Source organism: Nycticebus coucang, chromosome 16 (assembly GCF_027406575.1).
Source record: "Nycticebus coucang isolate mNycCou1 chromosome 16, mNycCou1.pri, whole genome shotgun sequence".
NCBI classification, from domain to species: domain Eukaryota; kingdom Metazoa; phylum Chordata; class Mammalia; order Primates; family Lorisidae; genus Nycticebus; species Nycticebus coucang.
Genome location: NC_069795.1, coordinates 9,928,359 through 9,949,204, shown reverse-complemented (window position 1 = coordinate 9,949,204; position 20,846 = coordinate 9,928,359).

The following is a 20,846-nucleotide window of genomic DNA, read 5'->3' as shown; positions in this document are numbered from 1 at the left end:
TCCATTTCATCATTTTGTGAGATATAAATTATGTCAAAAGTGACCTTCACCTTTCTGTTTTAGAAATAGAAACAGATATCCTGGATTTGGCCTTGACCTTGACCTTGACCTTTCTCTGTATTAACTTGGGAAAAGGACACAAATTCAGACTTTACATCAACAAACACCAGTAACAGTATTACCAGGACACCTATTCTAAAGTCAAAAACATGGACCCTGGGTACAAGACACAAATCTAAGAGGGGCTTTAACAAATGCAATCAGTGTAACCTAATTCTTTGTGCCCTCAATGAATCCCAAACAATAAGAAAAAAGGACGCTGTATTAAAAAATTTAAAAAAGGGCAACACCTGACTCCAGTCATTCCAAGATTTGCATGTGTTTTGTTGTTACTGCTTTTCAGTAACTAAACACAGCAGGCATGAGGTTTTCATTTCACTGGGTGAAAATGTATTGTCTGTATTCCCAATTCTTCATTAGCTTAAACCCATGCTAAACAGGTTGAGTAGCAGTGTCCATTAAATGGGATTTTTATTAGAGAAAAATAAAAGCTTGCTAAGAGATGAATCCTGCAGTTCGATTGTATTTAAATTCAAGAAAAAAGCATTTCTTTATTGCACAATTATGGAAAACACTTATGGAAGTGCTCATTATTTCTGGGGCTGGTTATATTTGTAAAAATGAAGAAAGACAACACCATTTCTAGAAAGTAAGCCACAATAATAAACTCAGCTTCGAATGGGAAACAAGCAAGACAACTCAAACTTTGATTCCATTGTCCAGTCCTAAAGAAAAGGCTCAGCGACTGACTGGCTGTGATTGTATTTCATAAGAAGTGAGGGCTCCTCCTCATCTCCATTTTATTATGTGGAATATGTCTCAGTTTATTTCAGAGGAGAAATAATATGAAAATAAATGGCAGTGAGGGACCAGAAATGGGGGAACCCCTGCCACACATTAGCCATGACCTACACAGCTAAACTGCAGAGGGACACGGACCACATCTGGTGACAAGTGAGAGGCTACAACAGGTAAACACGCCAGCTTGCCTCCATCAGTCTGTGCTGTCGGAAACATGCCCTGCCCACCATGGGGGATCAGGGGCATTGGCAAAGGGGCAGGCATTCTGAAGGTGCAGGTGGCATCCACCCCGGACTTCAACGGTCCATCTAACACCCGGACTGCTGGACAGCCTGGAGCACAGCGGACTCGTCTAGGGCATTTTCTAAGCTTCTCTATCAGAGCTAATGGAGCCAAGGGGCCAGCAATGGAATGGAACTAGGTAGCAGGCATTAAGTAGATACAAAATAAGTCGTGCAAGGAAGGGATGGCCATGTTTGGAAGTCGGCTGCGCATCTGGAGCCTTGCTCTCAAAGAACAGTGGCGTTACCTTGACAAGATACAGACATCCTCCCAAGTCTTTGCACGCATGAATCTTTTAACATGTTCTCCTCCCGCCGCAACTACTTTTCCGTTGTCACCCTCCTCCTCTCGTGCGACTCTCATTGTTGTACATATTGCGATTTTTGAGCACTGTGTGCCCTTCCACCAGCTCAGGACGCTTCTCTCCTTCCCTGTTCACCTTCACACACCTCCCACCACTTTCTGTGTGACCAAACGCTACCTGTGGTTTTCTCGTTGTTTCCACCATCCATTTAGGTACTCCAAAGCGTTGGATTGTTGTTTTAAATGCCTTCTTGAAATCAAGACCAAATTCCTTTCTGAGGTCAAAGCTCAGCTTTCTTCTTGCCCACAGTGACCATTCAGCAATCTCAGGGCCTCGGTAAAAGCAAACATGCGCTCAAGTGTGCTGCACGGTAATAACCCTTTGCAGGTCCGGAACTGCAGGCCCGCTCAGCTAGGATTTACCTTCCCTGGGGCTTGTCTTACCTTCACTCTCGTAAGACACCACGTGTAGTCCTCTCTAGCTATCCACGGGGGTTTGGGCTTCAAGACCCCCAAGGATTATCCACAAATGCTCACTCCCCTTATAGGAAATGGCATGGCATGGAATTTATGTCACCTACGCACATCCTCTTGTTCACAGACGTGCTTCACTTAACAACATGTTTCTGAGAAACGTGTAGTTAGGAGATTTCATTGTTGTGCAAACAGCACAGAGAGGATAGTCCTGGGAGCTGGCCCCTACTCACACCTGGGGACGTGGAATAGCCTATTAATCATAGGCTACAGCGTGTTGATGTACTGAATACTGGAGACAATTTTAGCAAAATGGTGTGTGTATCTAAATATAGAAAGATATGGTATTATAATCTCATGGGACCATCATTGCTTCTGTGGTCTGCTGTTGACCGAAAAGTTGTTTTTGGGCACACAGCTATCCTCTTTTTTTTTTTTGTCGAGGCAGAGTTCTACCCTATACCCTGAGCAAAGGGCAGTGGCGTTGTAGCTCACTGCAACCTCAGACTTGGGCTGTGGGCATCCTGCTGTCTCAGCCTCCGGGGCTGCTGGGATTACAGGTGCTCACCGCTGCGCCTAGCTGTGTTTTTTCATTTTTTTCACGAGTTGGGGTCTCACTCTCGCTCAGACAAGCCTCGAATTCCTAAGCTCAAGCAATCCTCCTGCCTCAGCCTCCCACAGTGTTGGGATTTCAGGCGTGAGCCACCACGCCCGGCTCACTCTTACCTGGACAGGGGAGATACCATGATCACACAGCTATACTTTAAATCATCTCTAGATTACTAAGCAAGGCAAAGATTACTACTTTACCTTGTAAAGTTGCCCACCCAAGGAACTGTAATAAACTAATCAACACACAGAGTGGTCAACATAAGAAAGTAGGCTTACTGTACTGATGCCCCCCTGTGCTACGTGTCTGGTCTATGAAAATTAGGTCACCTTAAGGAGGAGGTCAATGTAGGGAGGTGGACAGCTCTGAATGTTCTACTGTCATACTTAACACAATGTAAATGCTATTTAAATGGTTGTTATACTGTATTTCTGAAAGTTACACTATTTTTAATGTAATATTGTTACTTCTAATCTCTTTTTTCCTGAATATTTTTGGGCCAAGCCTGGTAGAATCTGCAGATTCAGAACCCACTGATATGGAAGGCTAGCATGTCTTAAGTTTGCATTTCCTGAAAATCCAGACACACAGTGTATACTGGTATCTTTTACGTGATTCTTTTCTTTTCTCTTTTTTTTTTTTTTTTTGAGACAGTCTCACTCTGTTGCTCCAGGCTATAGTGCTGCGGCAAATATGTTCAACAAAAAACATAGGATCTAAAAAAAAAAAAAAACATAGGATCTCCTGGAGATTATAACTAAGGAAAAACATCTGATTACTTCCAAAGGTGCAATGGACTAGAAAACCTGAAACACAGCACACATTCTTTTTATGAAAGGCAACATACAACTTGAGGTTCAAGTTCCTGCCTAGACAGCAACACAAAAGTGTGAAACTGGCAGCGGGTGGAACAAATCAGACTGGCAGGGGCGTCTTGTTTAGCCCACACAGTCTTGCTTATTTTTTTAGTTGATTTTATTGCCAGCATTTAAAAAAAATTTGATGACCTGACAACATTCTCAGACAGTCACGGAGCAGCCACTGTGCTCTTCAGATTCAACACGAACTGTGCGATTTTCAGAATCCCAGCCCACTTCTCTTGAATATAGAATCTCTTGAATATATATCCCCCAGGGGATTTGAGTTTTTAATACCTGATCAATAAATGTTTTTTTTTATGTTTTTTAATCAATAAATCATTTAATGAACAAAAAAGTTAATACATCTTTACTCATGAAGAATTCTAACATTCTAATTTTCTGGTGTGCTTTTGTCTTTCTGTTACTTTTGTGTACTTTCTCCTCACAGCTGTCTCCCAGGCCAATACCGCACCTATTTGCTTCTGTAGGTGATGAGGCAGGGTTGGCCCTTTGCATACCTGGCATCTCGGCGTCCATCCAGAGCATCGAATGCCAACCTCACTGGAGCTTTATGAGTCAAGGGCCGTAAGGTCGTAGACCAACCCAATCCACAAATAGTGACCTTATCCTGAGGATTATGGAATATGGTGGTTAAGCGCAAGAAACCAATAGCAACAGCATCTTCAAATATCTGCAAGTCTCTAAAATAAGTTCATGCTTATGTCTTGGTCAAATTTGTCTAATTGGTGAGAGTTCAGTTTTCAATGAGTTCAGGATTCCCCAATCCATGGGCTTTTCATTCCTATCAAGAATATAGTTGGCCAGGTATGGTGGCTCACACCTATAATCCTAGCACTCTGGGAGGCTGAGGCAGGAGGATCACGTGAGCTCCAGAGTTTGAGACCAGCCTGAGCAAGAGTGATACCTAGTCTCTACTAAAATAGAAAAATTAGCTGGGCATCATGGCGGGTGTGTATAGTCCCAGCTACTGTGGAGGCTTAGGCAGGAAGATCTGATCTCTTGAGCCCAAAAGTTTGAGATTATTGTGAGATATGACTTCATGGCATTCTATCCAGGGGGACAGAGTGAGACTCTGTCTCGAAAAAAACAAAAATCATAGTTATATTTCCAGATAGAACCTTATCCAGCCTCTTTAGAAATTAACAATTACAATAATAACATTGGCAATTTCAAGAATACTGAACAGTAAGGTGGAAGAGATTCCACGAGAACAAAACTAAGAGAAAATAATAATAATGATAATAATAAGAAGAACAAGATGACATGACAATGGCATTATTTGAGGACCTTACACAAAGAATAAGCCATTCATCAATAAGGATAAACTATATTTATACAATAAAGAATTCCGATCTTTAATTGATTATTATACATTTTCTTTCAAAATTTTATTTTCATGTGATGCTTCTTTACCCCTCAGCAGGACTCATTGGAAAGGCATGTTCATAGATAAGATGAGGTCAATAATATTGTCATTTTCAACTATGCTATCATTTTCACAGGTCCGAGTTGAAATGAAATCAATTATGAGAACGAATAGCACCGTTTTATGGCTAATGAATGGATTTAGCATTGTTTTCCGTACTCATACCACTCAAAATGGAAGAGGTAGAGCAAATGTGGTACCCAGAAAGCTCAAATAGTCCATGCTAATGGTGGAAATACTTAAGTATCACCCATATACAGCTAATATAAACCAAAGTGGTTTATTACCACTGTTTCGTGATTTATGACTCACATTATGACTTTATTTTGAAATGGTTGCATGAAATATTAATGTGTGGTGAAAGAACACACAATGGGGAGCAGGGAGCATGTTCTATCAGATGTAAGGCTTCTGGGTGATTTATTCCTCGTAATACACCAAGCCAAAGCCTCGGTATCCTATTTGCTCTCTTCTGGAAATCAGCCCTTCATATTCAAACTTTTCAAGGTGAGGCAACTCTACTTTTGCTCCTTGAATTATAGGTGGTGTACCGTTAATTTTTAAAGGGATGGAATAGTTAATAATGAATGTGAATAATTTATAGCAAATGTTCTCAGCATTGATTAGTGCTCTTTTGAAAGAGAATGTCTTCTTGATAGGCTTCATTCCTCTAATGCCTTATGAAAAGTCAAAAGACCTGTTACTGCACTGCTTAATGGACAAATCAACTTTAAGTTTAATCATATACAATATGAAAGATAAGTACCTATGTTTCCCCATCTGGAATTCGCCAGGCATTAACACGAAACATTAGCTCAAAGCCATCTAAGGAGAAGTTAACAATAGAACAGAATTGCCATCCCTTGGAATTTACCTTGAATCTGGGTTCTCTAAACTTTGGGGTCTATGGTTTGGTAGTTCTTTACTGGGTCACGTTTTAGGATATTCCCCACCTTCTCCACTGTGGGGACCTGTTTAAGTAACCTATTCCACAACATCTCTATTGCACAGTAAGTTGATTTATACCAAGTTCCTTATTTCATTTCAATTTGATCGACTCTATCTGACTCATGAAGAAATGAATATCTTTTTGAATCATCATGAGTTAACATGTTTAATTTCTACTGTGTTAAAGTCAACAATCATGATTTTCTCCTACTGTTATATATTTTTAAATGTCAATTGATATAAATAAAAACAAAATAATAGCTGACACGGCACTTTCTACATGTGTGATGTAGACTGTGTAAGAGTTTTATATCTATTAGCTCTCTTTGTTCTCTCGATAGCCTGTAAAATCCGTGCTATTCTAATGCCTGTTACACAAAGAGGAAACTGAGATAAAGAACCAGTAACCAACTTGCCCTGGTGATATCACCAGTAGCTAGAGTTGGAGTGAAGAACTGAGATGGTCTGGCCTCAAATCGATGCTGTCCACAACATACTATTATTTCTGTAGTCCTTTGCTCAGAAACACTTGGTTTCTAAGTCCTTTGTATAAAAAGAGAAAAATGTAAAGATATGATATTGTGAGCTTTAAGAGTACAAAACCTAACTTGCTGAGGGTCCTGTGTTAAGCACAGATGTGTCCTTGAACATCCAGGACATCCAAATGCCAAGATGGCCACCTCCGTTCCCTGGAATGGCTTCCAGAAGCAAATCCTCCTTCCAAATCCTCCAAGGGTAGTAAAATGCAAAGTGAAGAGTCCTTGGTCAAAGAGAACCAGAGTATGAAAACCAGACTAAGCCACTTCCCACCTGGGTAATCCTGGGACTGTTACTGAACCTCTCTGAGCCAAGATTTTTATTTCCAAACTGAGATAATAACACCCACCAGTAGTACAGTAATGATTACAGATAATGTTTGTAAAGTGTTTGGCATGGAGTAGGCTTTTGCTAGGACAGATAATAGAGCTGTTATCATTGCTCCTGTTCCATCACTGTCAGCCTTTCAGCAAGTCTGTCCTCAGCATGAGTCACTGAACAGGGAACTCAGCCCTTTTAAGTTAACCCCTAAGATCTTCACATAACTGCCCTCCCCCTGGCACTCTTCACTTCTAAGAGCCAGTGAGGAAAAGCAGATGGTAGACACTGAGAATGGTCCCAATAAACACCACAGTGGGGTGGGGGATGCTTTTGGGGAGAACACCTCACTCTCAGCTGTAGTGCAACTGATAAATAATTACCTCTGATGCTCCTGTCTGCTGATGGTCAGAGCACTCCCAGTTAGATCAGGCTTTGACGGGACCAACAGAACGAAAACCAGATAGGGGAGAACATCAGAATCCCTGCGATGTGGGGAAAGAAGATGACTTCAACTGAGAGAGGAGAGAAATGAAGGAAGAAGAGAAAGAAAAAATTTCTTCCAGAGAGAAAACAAATCAATAGTAAACCTTTCTGTGGGGAATAATTGTGATAGAAATAGAAAGGAGACTGAGCCAGGGACAGTCACTGTTTTGAGCATCCAGTTAAAAGTGTGTGAATAGCATAGAGGTCTGTCCACAGACACTGAATTCCCCCAAAATAGAAAAGGCCAATTCCATGAAAGCAAAATAATGCTGTAGCTTTTATTTTCTACATCTTACTTTCTTTAAATAAAATAGCACATTACATTTAAAGGGCGGTGCAGGTTTATAGGAGGTCTAGCTGCTCCTCCCAACCCCACCCAGTGGATGGAAATGTAATTCCTTATTCATTCAAAAGCATAATTTTCAAACACATGATTTGTAATGTTGCCTCCATCTCCTGGGGTGTAATCATGATGTGAGAAATTATCTAAATGCTATTTAATTTTTTTTTTCTTTTTATCTCTCATGGGTACTTTTTTTGAATCTTCTGCCCTCCTGTATTACAAGGACCATAGTCACTTTTCAAAATAACTTCTGCTGCTTCCTTTCTCATCTTCCTTTTCCAATTTTTATTCTCCCCTGAGAGCAGCTCAGAATCCAACCCCTCTAATGAGACAGCAGCACTTTCCCAGCAACCCAGGTGCCTGACTCCGGAATGAGGCCATGTCCCAGCAATAGGAGCTGCCTCGGAAACTGCTGATGTACACTCTACGCTGGACATTCTTAAAAGTCAAAGAGGACTATTTTGGTTGAACTATGACACTAATTAGGAGGAAAGCTCTTTTTAAACACAATCATTCATACAGTATCTCAAATACTAAGATATTTACCTAGAAACCTGCCTCATTTTCTGGTTCTAGTGTTATTGGCCAGAAGATTGTTCAGTAAACCAACTTGTTCATGGATTACCCACAAGCATGACAAGGCAGAATTTGGCAGATGTAAGCTGTCAACTTGGGTTTATCAAGGTTATTTTTGGACTATTATTTTTGGTTACTAAAAACAGAAATTGATTTCTGTAGACGGGGATAAGTTCCCCAGGGTACTTGGAATATTATGCATTCCAGACTCAGGAATTAGAAGTTCTAGTTTCAACTATATTTCTCTTATTTATGTATGCATCCGGAAACAAAGAAGAAGAAAATAAATATATACTATAATTCAAGGCATTCTCCTGAGAAGAAAAGAAGGCCTAAAACAAAAACAAAAACCAATCAGGCCCTATGCAAATATGAAGATAAGGAAATGTTCTCCCTCTCAATTTACTTTATATGCTTTTTGACAGATAACTGGGTCTTATCTCCCTCCAAAATTCCCTAAAATTTCCAAAGTCTTTTCATTCTGTGAATAAGAAGAACAAGCCCATTTATTCCATGGTTTCCTCAACAAACATTCTGGGAAGGTCTACTGTGTACCAGGCACTGTACAAGGCCCAGGAGATACCACAAAGAATATAAGGTGGTGCTTGACCTCACTAAGTGTGAAAACTAGTAGAGAAGGATAACACTTTAAAAATAACATGCAGTACACTGAAGTTATGAACATCCTTGTATGTGTGATGTATTCCATATTTTGAAGAATATGAAGGAAATAATTGAGCTTTCAATAAACAAAGAGTTTTTTTAAACAAAAAAGAACCATAATAGTGAGAATTTAGGGAAACAGAATTTCAGAGGGCTTCAAGGGTTAAGTGAAATAATTAACCTGTACAAATAAGAGGAGAGAAGTGTAGGGTGCACCTGCTTCTTCTGGGTGACCAGAAGCATTTTAGCAATAGTCTTATCAGACAGCAGCTCTCACATTTTTTCCAACCTTAAGAAGTGATTTTCATAGTGAAAACTGCAGAGTAAATAGAAAACTCATGGTGGAGATGGTTTCAGAAAGGCAGTTTTCAGAGATGATGCCCTTTTATAAATAAGCATATATTTGCCCCAAATATAATCAATCCCAAGCCCTAGTCTATCTCCTGCTGAAACCACTATCGTCACCTCCAAAGCTTGAGTATATGGAAAAATTTAGAGCTCATTTTCAAAAATCTCCCCAATCTAAAGACAATCTAAAAAATGAAAGGTGCCAGAAAAAGAAATGTAAATGAATAAAATGTCTGACACGAAACTTTTCAAAAGCATGGAATCTGATTTTTTTTTTTTTAATCCACCAAAGACATGTTAGGAGGCAGCTCCTTGGACTAAATTCATAACAGGAAAGCACTGTGTATTTTGGTCCTATGAACTGTAAATATCACAGCCAAAGCCCAAGACCTGCTTAAAACTCAGAGAAAGTTCACCCTTGACTGGTTGGTGTTGCCTGGCTGGTCGGAGAGGATGAGAGTGCTTCAAGGATGGCATTCTTTCTGATATACGTTGTTCTTTCCTTTTCTCCCTGGCTAACATGTCCTTGTAAATTCTTTATAATGTTCCCTTCTCTCTATTATTCAATTAGCTTTCAAATGAGTGAAGAGTACCTACATACCAAGATTGCCACTTTACCAAGTATCATCACAAGGGTTCACAACCAGCTGCTTTAAAGTAATTGACATCATAATGTGCAGAAAAATTACTTTTCTAATGGTTGCCTGGAAGATTTATATCCCTAAAATGTAATTAAAAAGTAGATTTAGAAATATGCTCAGCAACCAAAAAGATTAAATATTAATGTGGAGTGTAATTAATAAATTATACATCTCTTGATTACTAATGGCTTATTGACTGTAAAAGCATAACATTATGGAATATTAGGGCAAACAAAGGCTTTTGGGGAATATTATTCAGCTTCAAGGATGAAGCTGCTGCTCTTGAATTTTCAGAAGAAATTCCAATTTTGCAGAGAAAATAGAAATTTGCCTGATTGTTTTAATTTTCATTCCTCATTCATTCTATATATGACAAAGTTTGTTGTTCTTTACAAAATGAAAACCTAGGAGTTTCCTGAGTCATGTTAATTGCACTAAGACAATTTCTACTGCATATGCTATAGGTTTTCTAATTGAAATTTCAAATTTAAAGATATTTCTGGTGTCTTACATGAAAATAAGAAGTCTAATATCATTGCTAATGACATAGCAAAGAGAAACATCTAAAATGAAGTGGGTGTGTGATGGTCAAGATTTGCAGGGTGACTCAATCTTCAGAGTAAGATCAAACCATGGGCAAAGATAGTGGAATTACTTCACTAGACATGCTTAAGCTCTGATCACTTCATCCTCTTTTTAAAAACTTTCAAGGAAAGTATCAGAATCTTACAATGAGAGAGCCATGTAAACTGTCTTGAAGGTTATCAAGCCCACCAGCATTATTTTATACAAGAATTTGGAATTCTCTTCTGCAATGAAATAGCATGCCACTATAAGATTTCACGGGTAATTAACAGCAGAATGAGAGCCATCACTCAGGTCCCCCAGCACCACCAATCCAAAGTTTTTTTCCTTCATATCATGTAATAACTGAGGAAACTACAATGGTCAGATTTGTGAATGATCTTAACTTACAAATCTTCTGATTTTTAAGTGTTTTCCTAAGAAATATCATTAAAGTTCATAGAAGCAAGCTGTGTCCATAACCATTACAGCCAAGCTTCAAATAGCCACCCCTTCAGGATTCCCTCCCAACCTCCACTGTCCCTTCATCTAAAATCATTTATTCTTTACACCAAAGCATCTTACATTGGAGAAAAGTCAGCAAAGTGACATAGAACCACAAACCAAGAAATTCAATCTCATCTATTTTCTTCTGAAATTAGACAGTATCTTACACCATTTCCCATCCCTACCCCCAGAAACGGAAGGCATAACTCTCTAGTCATCACTTATTAAAGCCTTCAAAGGACTTTGGCAGAGAAATAACTTGTGACCAACCTTGTTCAGTATGTTTTGCTCTGGAAATTTCTCAGACAGAACCTGGTGAGTGCTAAGGAAATTTCATCTGATTCTTTAAGTGGAGTGCTTCTTGGGTCAGAGTTCAGTGAGAAGGAAGACTCACCTCCCACCTTCAGAAAGCCCCACCTGACCTTGGTTTTCTTCTCAACTTCAGCGTTTCTTTTTCAGGCAGGAACCCTCTACCTGCACACTTTCTTCCCAGCATGCACTGGAACTATGCTTAATTTCTGTCTATATATCTAGTCATTCACCCACTGTATCTGTTTATCTGTTTTATCTGTATTTTTGCCTCCCTGTCTGTTCATTTTATCTATTCCTCTGTTTAATGCTTTTACCTTTTGGAGTAGACTCTCAGCTCCATGAGAAGAAAGAGCTTCATACTAGAAAAGTAAATATTCTATGAATATCTGCAGGTAAATAAGGGAAACCATAAGAACAGAGAGTTCTGGAAAATCCTGCAAGCTTGCTCCAGCCCTGGCATCAGCATTACAAGCATGGTACTGCCATTCAATGGTGTCATCTCTCTCATTTTTCTCACCATCATCAACATGGAAAACTCCATGAGAACAAGAACAGGCACAATCTGCCCCAGAGCAACATTTCTTCTTAAAATCAGTGTGGATCAAGTTGCAAAGCACCTCATGCAGGAGGAAAGCCAAAGCAACTTCTAGAATGAAGCAGGTGGTCTTAGCCAGTGACAATGAGGAAAGAGCAACTCAACTAAAGCTGCAGACCTGATCCAGCAATCCCACTGCTGGGTAAATACACCAAAGAAAAAGGTCATTTTATGGAAAGGGAATCCAATGTTTATAGCAGCACAATTCACAATTGCAAAGATGTGGAAACAACCCGAGTTCCCAGCAATATGTGAATGGATTAATAAAATGTGGTATATGTATGCTATGGAGTACTGCTCAGCTATAAGAAAAAGGCAATTCAGTATCTTTTTGGACAACCTGGAGGGAACTGGAAACCATTCTTCTACGTGAAACATCACAAGAATGCACAAATAAATGCACATACTCAATACCAAATTGGAACTAATCCATCAAGACTTAAGTGCAAACATGGAAGTCAATCTCAATGAAAGTAAGACTGAAAATAAAAAGGGAGATGTGTACATTCACACCTATCAGGTACAGCGCACACCATCTGCGTGAAGGGCTCACTTACAACTTTGACTCAATCTTTCAAAAACAAAGTATGTAAACAAAGCGTGTGTACCTCCCAATATTCTGAAATTTTAAAAAAGAAATAAAAGGGAGAAGAAAGATAAATAGATAAAGTAAGTCCAAGATATCTTAGAAATTCAGACATTTAACAGATCCGTTGTTCTATTAATTTTACGAGAATTTAGTTCATAAGTCATGAATTCTAGTTTATAGAATTCTCCTTGCCTACTTATAAAAGATGTTGTTTATATATGCTTATATAGGTCATGCTATATAAGTCCTTGGTAGAATTTGCAAAATTTTAACATCAGCCCAAAGATGTCAGATTTGTTGCTAAAGAAAAAGACTAACATTTTGACAGCATAACATCACCTCCTTTATTGAAAGAACTTATATCTCAGTTCACTTCAATTTCTCTAAATCATCATTTTGTTTTTTCTACTTTTTCACCATCAGTTCAGTAAGTGACAATAACCAAGTTCCCTAGAAAGTCTGTGGAGAAATTAACCTGCACTTGAAGCCTGCAAAATATGAACGTGCTAGCTCAACTCTAATAAAAATTATATTATTGGAAATTATTTGGTTTAATTACAAATCATAATGTAATTAATAAATCCTGATGATATTGTATTTCTTCATGCAAACAATATTAAACATCACCAGGAACACAAAGTACTTAAGAAAGAAATGTTATAAACTGCTTAACAAATCATCAAAGGCTCAGAAATTTCATCTCTCATTTTACAGATGACGAAATCAAGGCCTGTGGGGTCACATGACTTGTGTAAGTTCCCACAGTCATTTGCTAAAGTAAATGCATTACCTGAACGGCATTCATTTTGATCCTTTCATTTTATTTTATAAAATTGTATTCATCATGGCAGAAGTGGACCTGATTAATATCTTGACAATTACTTTGCCTATTTTATTAACAGCACGTTTAACCCAAATTTCTGTTCCTTTCTTAGTATTTTTGCCCCCTCCATCCATGGTAGTAGTAGCTATGTTAAATCTAATTTCAGAAGAGATTGTTCAAAATGACAGTTATAGAGAAAAATACATAGAAAACACTTGTTATAATCTTAAATAAAAGAAGACAAAAGACTCCAGCCTACACTGAGTAAATTATGTATACATATAAGTCCTGGAGGAAAACATGAAAAGATTTGCTCTGCTAGTGTACTGATTTTTAAAATTTCTACCAGTATAGCATTACTTACTCCAACAAAAATTAAAATCTAACACAATGAAGTACACATTTCAAGACAACGACTAGAGGTTGGCTGTTAATTCGGGGGGGAGATTCCAAATACTTTGGCCGGTAATGTCTAAAAGTACAAAATTCATCGTAGGCCAGAATCACTTTATCAAACACACTATGGTTATCTGATTTGACTCACCCTTGCGGTTTCTGTTGGCAACAGGAACATTTGGACCTTAATTATGTGTATTCGTAATCCCTTAGGACAATATCAAGATCCAAAAATGTCTGGAAACTAAAATTTTTGTGCTAACTCATCTGGGGGCCAACCTGCCCTAAAGGGACATATGGCTATTTATAGTCCTTATCCCACTAATAGGAGTGTTGATACATTTGACTAAGGAAGTATTAACAATGTTGATTGTGGAGTGACGCTGCAGGCCCTGCTGGAAATGTGACCCAATGTGTCATACGGATATCACGTTACCTTCTAAAATACGAAACCTTACAAATTTCAAAACTTGATTGGCTCAAGCACTTAAGAGACGGGTTGCAGGCCTGTGTTCTGTTTTATTGTATTGTGTAATGTTGTCACCCTGTAATGACAGCATCAAAACTCTTATGCTGGGCCCACAAGCCACACATAGCCCAAATTTGAGCAATTTTCAGTGTTAATCACCCGACAACTTCCTACTAAAATCAGTCCCAGCAAATCATCTTTTGTGGTGGTTGATGGCTTGGTAGAAACTCACAGAGGACCTCAGGACTTTGGGCTACAGCAGTGATGACAAATCAAATCTAACTATACCACTTTAATACTCATCCGCCTTAATATCTTCTGGAATCTCTTAAGAGCATATGACATTGATATCACTAAAATGTTTCTGATTCTAAAAAGAATAGCATTAAGTTCCCGTGATTTGGTTTTGAAAGAAAATTGTTTCCCAATCATTTAAACACCAAAAACAGAATAATCTAATATTTTATGTTTATATTCTGAGGTGCTCTGGAAGTGGAGAAAAAGAGAAAACATTTCAGCTTGGAATACTTCAACTTTTAAACAATTTTGTATGATCCTGAGAAAGATGTTATTAAATTTTCAAATCCATGTGGATTCATGCAGGCTTATTACACACGAGCAACTTATTATTCAAGTTGACTTTTACTTGAAATAAGCAGCATTTAGTATCATTTTATGATCAAATCTTGCTGCAAATCTTCCTGTAAACACTCATCAAATCTACAAAATGCAGTGGCATCTCAAACAGAGCCACTGAGTCCTTGGTTAGTAAAGTACTCCCTGAACAAGTCATATTTTGGGGTAGCATATTAACTCTTTGGAATCTTCTCAGGGGCTATTTAGCATATTTAAATCATAAACAAGGAAATCAACATCAATTAATATTGTCTCTGTGCTGACAGCGTACTTGGCCCTGTCTGCTGGACTCCTTTGGAAACATCCATTAAACTGTCCTTTTTTTTTTTGGAGACACAGTCTCACTTTGTCACCTTCGGTAGAGTGCCATGGCGTCACAATTCACAGCAACATCAAAGTCTTGGACTCAAATGATTCTCTTGCCTCAGCTTCCTGAGTAGCTAGGACTATAGGCGCCCACCACAATGCCTGGCTATTTTTAGAGACAGGGTCTTGCTGTTGCTCAGGCTAGTCTCGAACTCCTGAGCTCAAGTAGTCCACCTGCCTCCACCTGAGTGCTAGGAGCACAGGCGTGAGCCACCACTCCCAGCAACTGTCCCTGCTCTCAAAGGGCAGTTTCCAACAGATGATAACACCAACCGATTCTTTTGCCAAACCACAGAAAACCAACAGAAAAATGTAACTTTAGTAAATTAAGAGCGTTTTTTTTTTTTTAAATAGACACTTTATATCCACAGTCTTAAATCAGCATCTTTGAGGTAGTGGAGGAAACACAAGGGTAGCAGCCAGAGAAGGGATGACAAGGAGAAAATAAGAAGGACACAGAGAGAGCTCCCACGGGTCAACTCCACATCCCCAGAGCTTGCACTATGCCAAACCCTGTTCTGGGCTCTGGGGACAAAAGAGGGAGTAAGTTGGCCCTTGTGCTCTAACATGTGATGGAGACTGTGGCAGTCCCTGCCTCACTGGGTTACTGTGAAGATTAAACGAGCTGTTAGAATAATGCCCGGAGCATGTGCTGTATCATACACATGCTATCATTTTTTTTAATAAAAACTTAAAAGAGCCTATTTTGGAAAATGGCCTCCAAAAAACGTTTCCAGTGAGGGGTGCTAAGAGGGACCTTATGCCACGGTGCTGTGGAAGCTGAGAATCCAGGATGTAAGGGGAGGGATGAGCAGATCAGGAAGTCTCCAGAACCTGGCTGAGCTGTCTGAGTCACATGGAAGGGCAGGGGCCGCTTCCTGGTCACTGGGCAGGTTTGCTGCCCATGGAGCAGACAGGAATCCAGGCTGGGTGCCCTCCCCAAACCATGTGCCCTGGCCTGGAACATCTTTGCAGACCAAGACTCCTTCTCTGCAAGCTCTGCCTCCCCAGGCTTGTCAGCAGGGAGAGGAACCACCCCAGTCCATGTTTCTGAACCGTCACTCAGGACACTTGGGGCTGTTTTACCCAGAAGACCAGGGCACACTGTAGGGAGTAATTACTGTGTCAGGGCTCTGCCTCTGGCCTTTTCCTGCCCTTCTCCACAACTGTCTCAGAAGTTGGGGGAAGGACCAGACTCTCCTGCAGACCCTGACTCCACCTACAAAAGCCACCTGGGCAGGGGCCTCCTGCTGTGTCATTCCCAACATATCTAGGTGCGAGCCCCCCTGGGGGCCAGGTATCTTCAATAAAGAGGGAACAACCAGCTGTACCACAGAGTGTTGAACGAAGCTGCTCGTTTGGTTCATGTGCCATCAGTGAAGACCTAGAGAGGAGAAGGGGAAGGGGTTGATCCAAAATGCCACACGCCGAGTGTGGCAGCATGCCATGGGGCGGGAAGAGGACGGAGAGCAGATGGGGACAAAGTGGGCGGCAGGGTCACAGACACCGCAGTTCCTACATCTTCTCCCTGAGTCTCAGCAGCCTGCTGTGTGCCCAGCCCCAAGCCAGGCCCTGGGGTCTCGCAGTAAACAGAGCAGACCTCCAGAGTGCATTCAGTAGCGCCAGACAGATGCACAAATACTGAAGCAAATGGTTGCAGGGACAGTGCTCTCAGCACACAAGAGCCCATGTGAGCCTGAAGAGAGAGTGGCCATCTCTACCCAGCAGAGATGCAGAAAAGGCTTCCAGCAGCAGTGAGAGTCTGCTGAGTTTTGAAGCGGGGGCAGGGGTAGAATGTGGCTCCAGTGGACCCTGCAGAAAAGAAGAAACTGGTCATAGCAGCCCCACCAGCAGAGGCAAAGCCCTGGAAGCAGCCTTGAAGCCCGGGGACATTCAGGAAGTTTAGTCTAACCAAGAGGACTGGGGTGGAGGCTCTGCCTAGAGATGAGGCTGAGGGAGGGAATTTGGGTCAGAGTAAGCAAGGGTCCCTAAATGTGGCAGTGAGAGAGAGGGGACATTGTAGGGAACATGAGCAGGACTTGGCATTTTATTACCAGGATGAGGTGATAAAGCCTAGTGGCTAAAAACAGCTCCAGGCGATGACAAGAAGGGCAGCACTGATGCTAATGCCACTGTCAGCCCCTCCAGTGCCCAGGGCACACCGTGTCATCCACGCCAGAGCTCTCAGCCTGGCTAGTGCAAGACTGGACACTAACTGGTGTGGTCCATGGCTTAGGAGACGGGGAACTGGATACTAACTGGTGTGGCCCGTGGCTCAACCAGGAGTCACAATACCTGAACCGAGGACTGTGATAAAACAGGAGGCGGCAAGAAGCCAGACAAAACCCATTAGAACCAAGATGGCCACAGAAAAGCAGCCTCAGGGACCCTCCCTGCTCACTGTGCCCATGAATCTGCACACTCACAGAATCTCCCGCAGCGCCAAGGGTGTTGACAAATGCCATGACAACTCCCCAAGGTTGCCCTGCAGGTTTAAAAGGAGGAGGGACCCTCAGTTCCTGGAACTCCCCCTGATTTCTCCAAAATGTTAAGAAAACTCCTCCCTCTGCTTAACATAAAATTAAACAGGACCCTGGCCACTCACAAAGTGCTATTCTCTGTTGCGCTGACCTGGCCCTGAAGCAAGCCCTTCCTTCTGTGTCCTTGTCACTCCAAGAAGTGAGTGCTTGCTTTTCTCTGTCAGCTTGGTCTTGAATTCTTTCCTGCATGAAGCCAAGAACCCACTTGGCCTTTGGGCTGGACCAGTTTAGGGGTCCACCTTCCAGTATCACTTGCTCCAGGGCTGAGGCTGAGGCTTCCTGCATGGAGGGAACTGGGGCCTGGTGAAGATGCTCAGGGCAGAAGGCAGGCTTCTTCCTGGGCTCTCTTTCTTTTTCCTGAACTCCCCTTATGACCTTTTTCCTCTCTTTCCCATCGAGTTTCCCCACACACCCCAACATAACAGCCAGGCACAGGCTCTGCCTTGATGTCTGCTCTTAGAAACCCCAAGGAAGTAACATACCTTTCCTTCTCAAGAAGCTCCTAAAATCCAGGTCCAAACACAATCACGCCATCATCCATCAAGGCCTGTGTTCTAGGAATGAGGTCACCTTTTCAGGTGGAATGGGAGCTGGCAGACAGCGCCCAATGCCCCCACCAGTGTCTTAGACTTAGGGTCTCCTCTCACCCAGGGCCAGGCTTCCCTGTGGAATCATCCATCAGTCCCCAGTCAGCACAAGCCCTGGGGCCCCACAGAGACCCTCACCATGTCATCCGCCACCCTTAGGGTCCCTACCGCACAATATCTGGGCTACTGGCCAACTATGCCCCCCTGAAAGAATGGGGTTCTGAATTAAACCCCAAACTTCAGAGTTCCTTCTCCCATCTCCTCTTTAGTCCCTGACCCCACTCCAGGGTTTTACCCTCCACTTTTAAACCTCTAAGAAAACCAAAGAGATTTTATTTCATAGCTCAGGGATTAGGAGAAGCTACCTTCAATGCTTCAGAGGATTTTAGAGAAAGTAAAAACAAAACAAAAACCATGGTTAAATCTTTATGCCACTTATAAATAATAAAAATAAATATTCATTTGATTCACAACAGTGGGGTGAGTTAACCTTCAGTTTTTAACTTTTAAGGCTTCAGAAGTCTTTAAAACTGGGAAGGTCAGGGTGGCGCCCGTGGCTCAAGGAATAGGGTGCCAGTCCCATATACCAGAGGTGGTGGGTTTGAACCCAGCCCCGGCCAAAACTGCAAAAAAAAAACTGGGAAGGTCACTATGCCATACCATTGATTATTTTTACTGTTGAAAGGAAAAACTTGGGGATAATCTTTCACCTGATAATCTACAAATGGAGAGTCTGGATAATGCTGAGATGCCAGAGGGCTTGTTTTAATTCTTTGATTGTGGATAATAAAGTGAAGAAAAATTATGGTTTATAGAAACCTGAAAAGATGTTTCTGGTGCATGTTAGTCAGACTGCTATCTCCTGAGTCGATTAGGTAACTTCCGATCAGATTCCTAATTCTAGCTCCTAAAAAAGTACTAAATAGGTAACTTGAGCAAAATCATATAACCTGTATGAGTTTATTTTGCTCACTTACAGAAAGGGGAGAAGGAGAACAAAGCCCTTCTTCATATGGCTGAGATGTGATGTGTGGGGCGCTGAGAAGCTGGGGAGAAGCCCCAGCGCTGCCGCGGGTCATCAGCTTCCCTCCTGCTGGAAGGAGCACACGGTGTGAGGCCGCTGAGGTCCAAGCTTGGACATTAGGCTCTGAGCATTTGAGAGTTGGAGGCTAAATTATAAAACAAAAGAGAAAAGTCAAGATGCGAAAGTGAGGTTGGAGGATGTGAGCGTTAATTCCCTGCCTTGGCCCCCGTTCACTCCTTACCTCTCATGTCTCAACCCTTGAGGGCAGATCTGGCTAATTTGTTAAGGATACTCACAGAGCAACCATCTGGAGGTGAGGGCAGACTGAACAGGGTCCAGCCGTGGGAGAGGAGGGGGGCAGGTGCCCACTCTCAGCACTGCTGTCCTCCAGCTCACATGATTCTCAGGAAGAGAACAGTCACATCATTCCCCCACTGGACTCTGCAGAGAATTCGCTGAGTAGCACCCATGTGCTAGCGCCATGCTAAGTACCTCATGTGCCCCACCTGATCCTCACATTCTCCTCACAGCACCCTCACAGGGCTTTTCCAGCTCATCCTCTTGAAGTCATTAAGGGAAGGACTGCTAACGTGCAGAGGGACTCGCCAGGGAAGCCGCGGTTTCAGCCTGTCTGCTCTTTCTGCAGGGGACCACACCAGGTATTGGTCAAGCCCTTACTGTGCACCACACACTATACCAACTGCTCTCCATGGACTATTTCTGGTTTTCCTCCCCAAATCCCACATGCCAGGCACTTTTATTATTCTCATTTCACAGCTACGAAAATTGACTTTCAGAAAAGTAAAGTTACTCCTCAAAGACACAAGGCTTGTGGAAATTAAAGCCAGAATTCTTTTTTTTTTTTTTTTTTTGCCTATTTCCTTAAGATAAAAGGTCCACACTTTAAGCACTGATGAGACAGGCTATTGTCAAAATTGCATGTGTATTGGACCTATGTAGGCATTGGAAAGGTCTCAGGGCAGCCACCTCCCGCCCTGCAGAACCCCGATTCTGTTCCAACAGTTATGTGTTATCTGGGATGAATTAGTTGCTCCGACCAAATCACGGCAATCCCAATTGTCATGGCTAGTGATTGATTTAGTGTTCACCATGTGACCCTGTTCTAACCAAAGAGAGAGAGAGAAAAAAAAAAAGGCCTGTTCTAGACTCTGGGAAGGACTTTCCTCTCCGACCGCTGAGATGTGGAAGCTTTTGCACCAGCTCCTTCTGCTAGCTGGAAAACCGTGTGAGGCCACAATGGTGGGAACAGAGGCAATCACCTTATGAACGTGAGAGGAAGGCCAGGGGCATGTCTCACACTACAAGGATGTTAGAAGCAAGACAAAAAAAAACTTTAGGAGCTTTGTTAACCCATCAAACCTACCATGAGACCACCTAATTCTAGAATTTTTGTAGTATTAGTAAGTATTCCTATGGCGTAAGCCACTGTCAACAAGTTTCCTATTACTCCAAATGTATCCCAACTGATCCGGTTAAGAAGACAAGTCAAGGGCGGCGCCTGTGGCTCAGTGAGTAGGGCACTGGCCCCATATACCGAGGGTAGTGGATTCAAACCCAGCCCCGGCTGAACTGCAACCAAAAAATAGCCGGGCGTTGTGGCGGGCGCCTGTAGTCCCAGCTACTCGGGAGGCTGAGGCAGGAGAATAGAGGTTGCTGTGAGTCCTGTGACATCATGGCACTCTACCGAAGGCCGTAAAGTGAGACTTTGTCTCTACAAAGA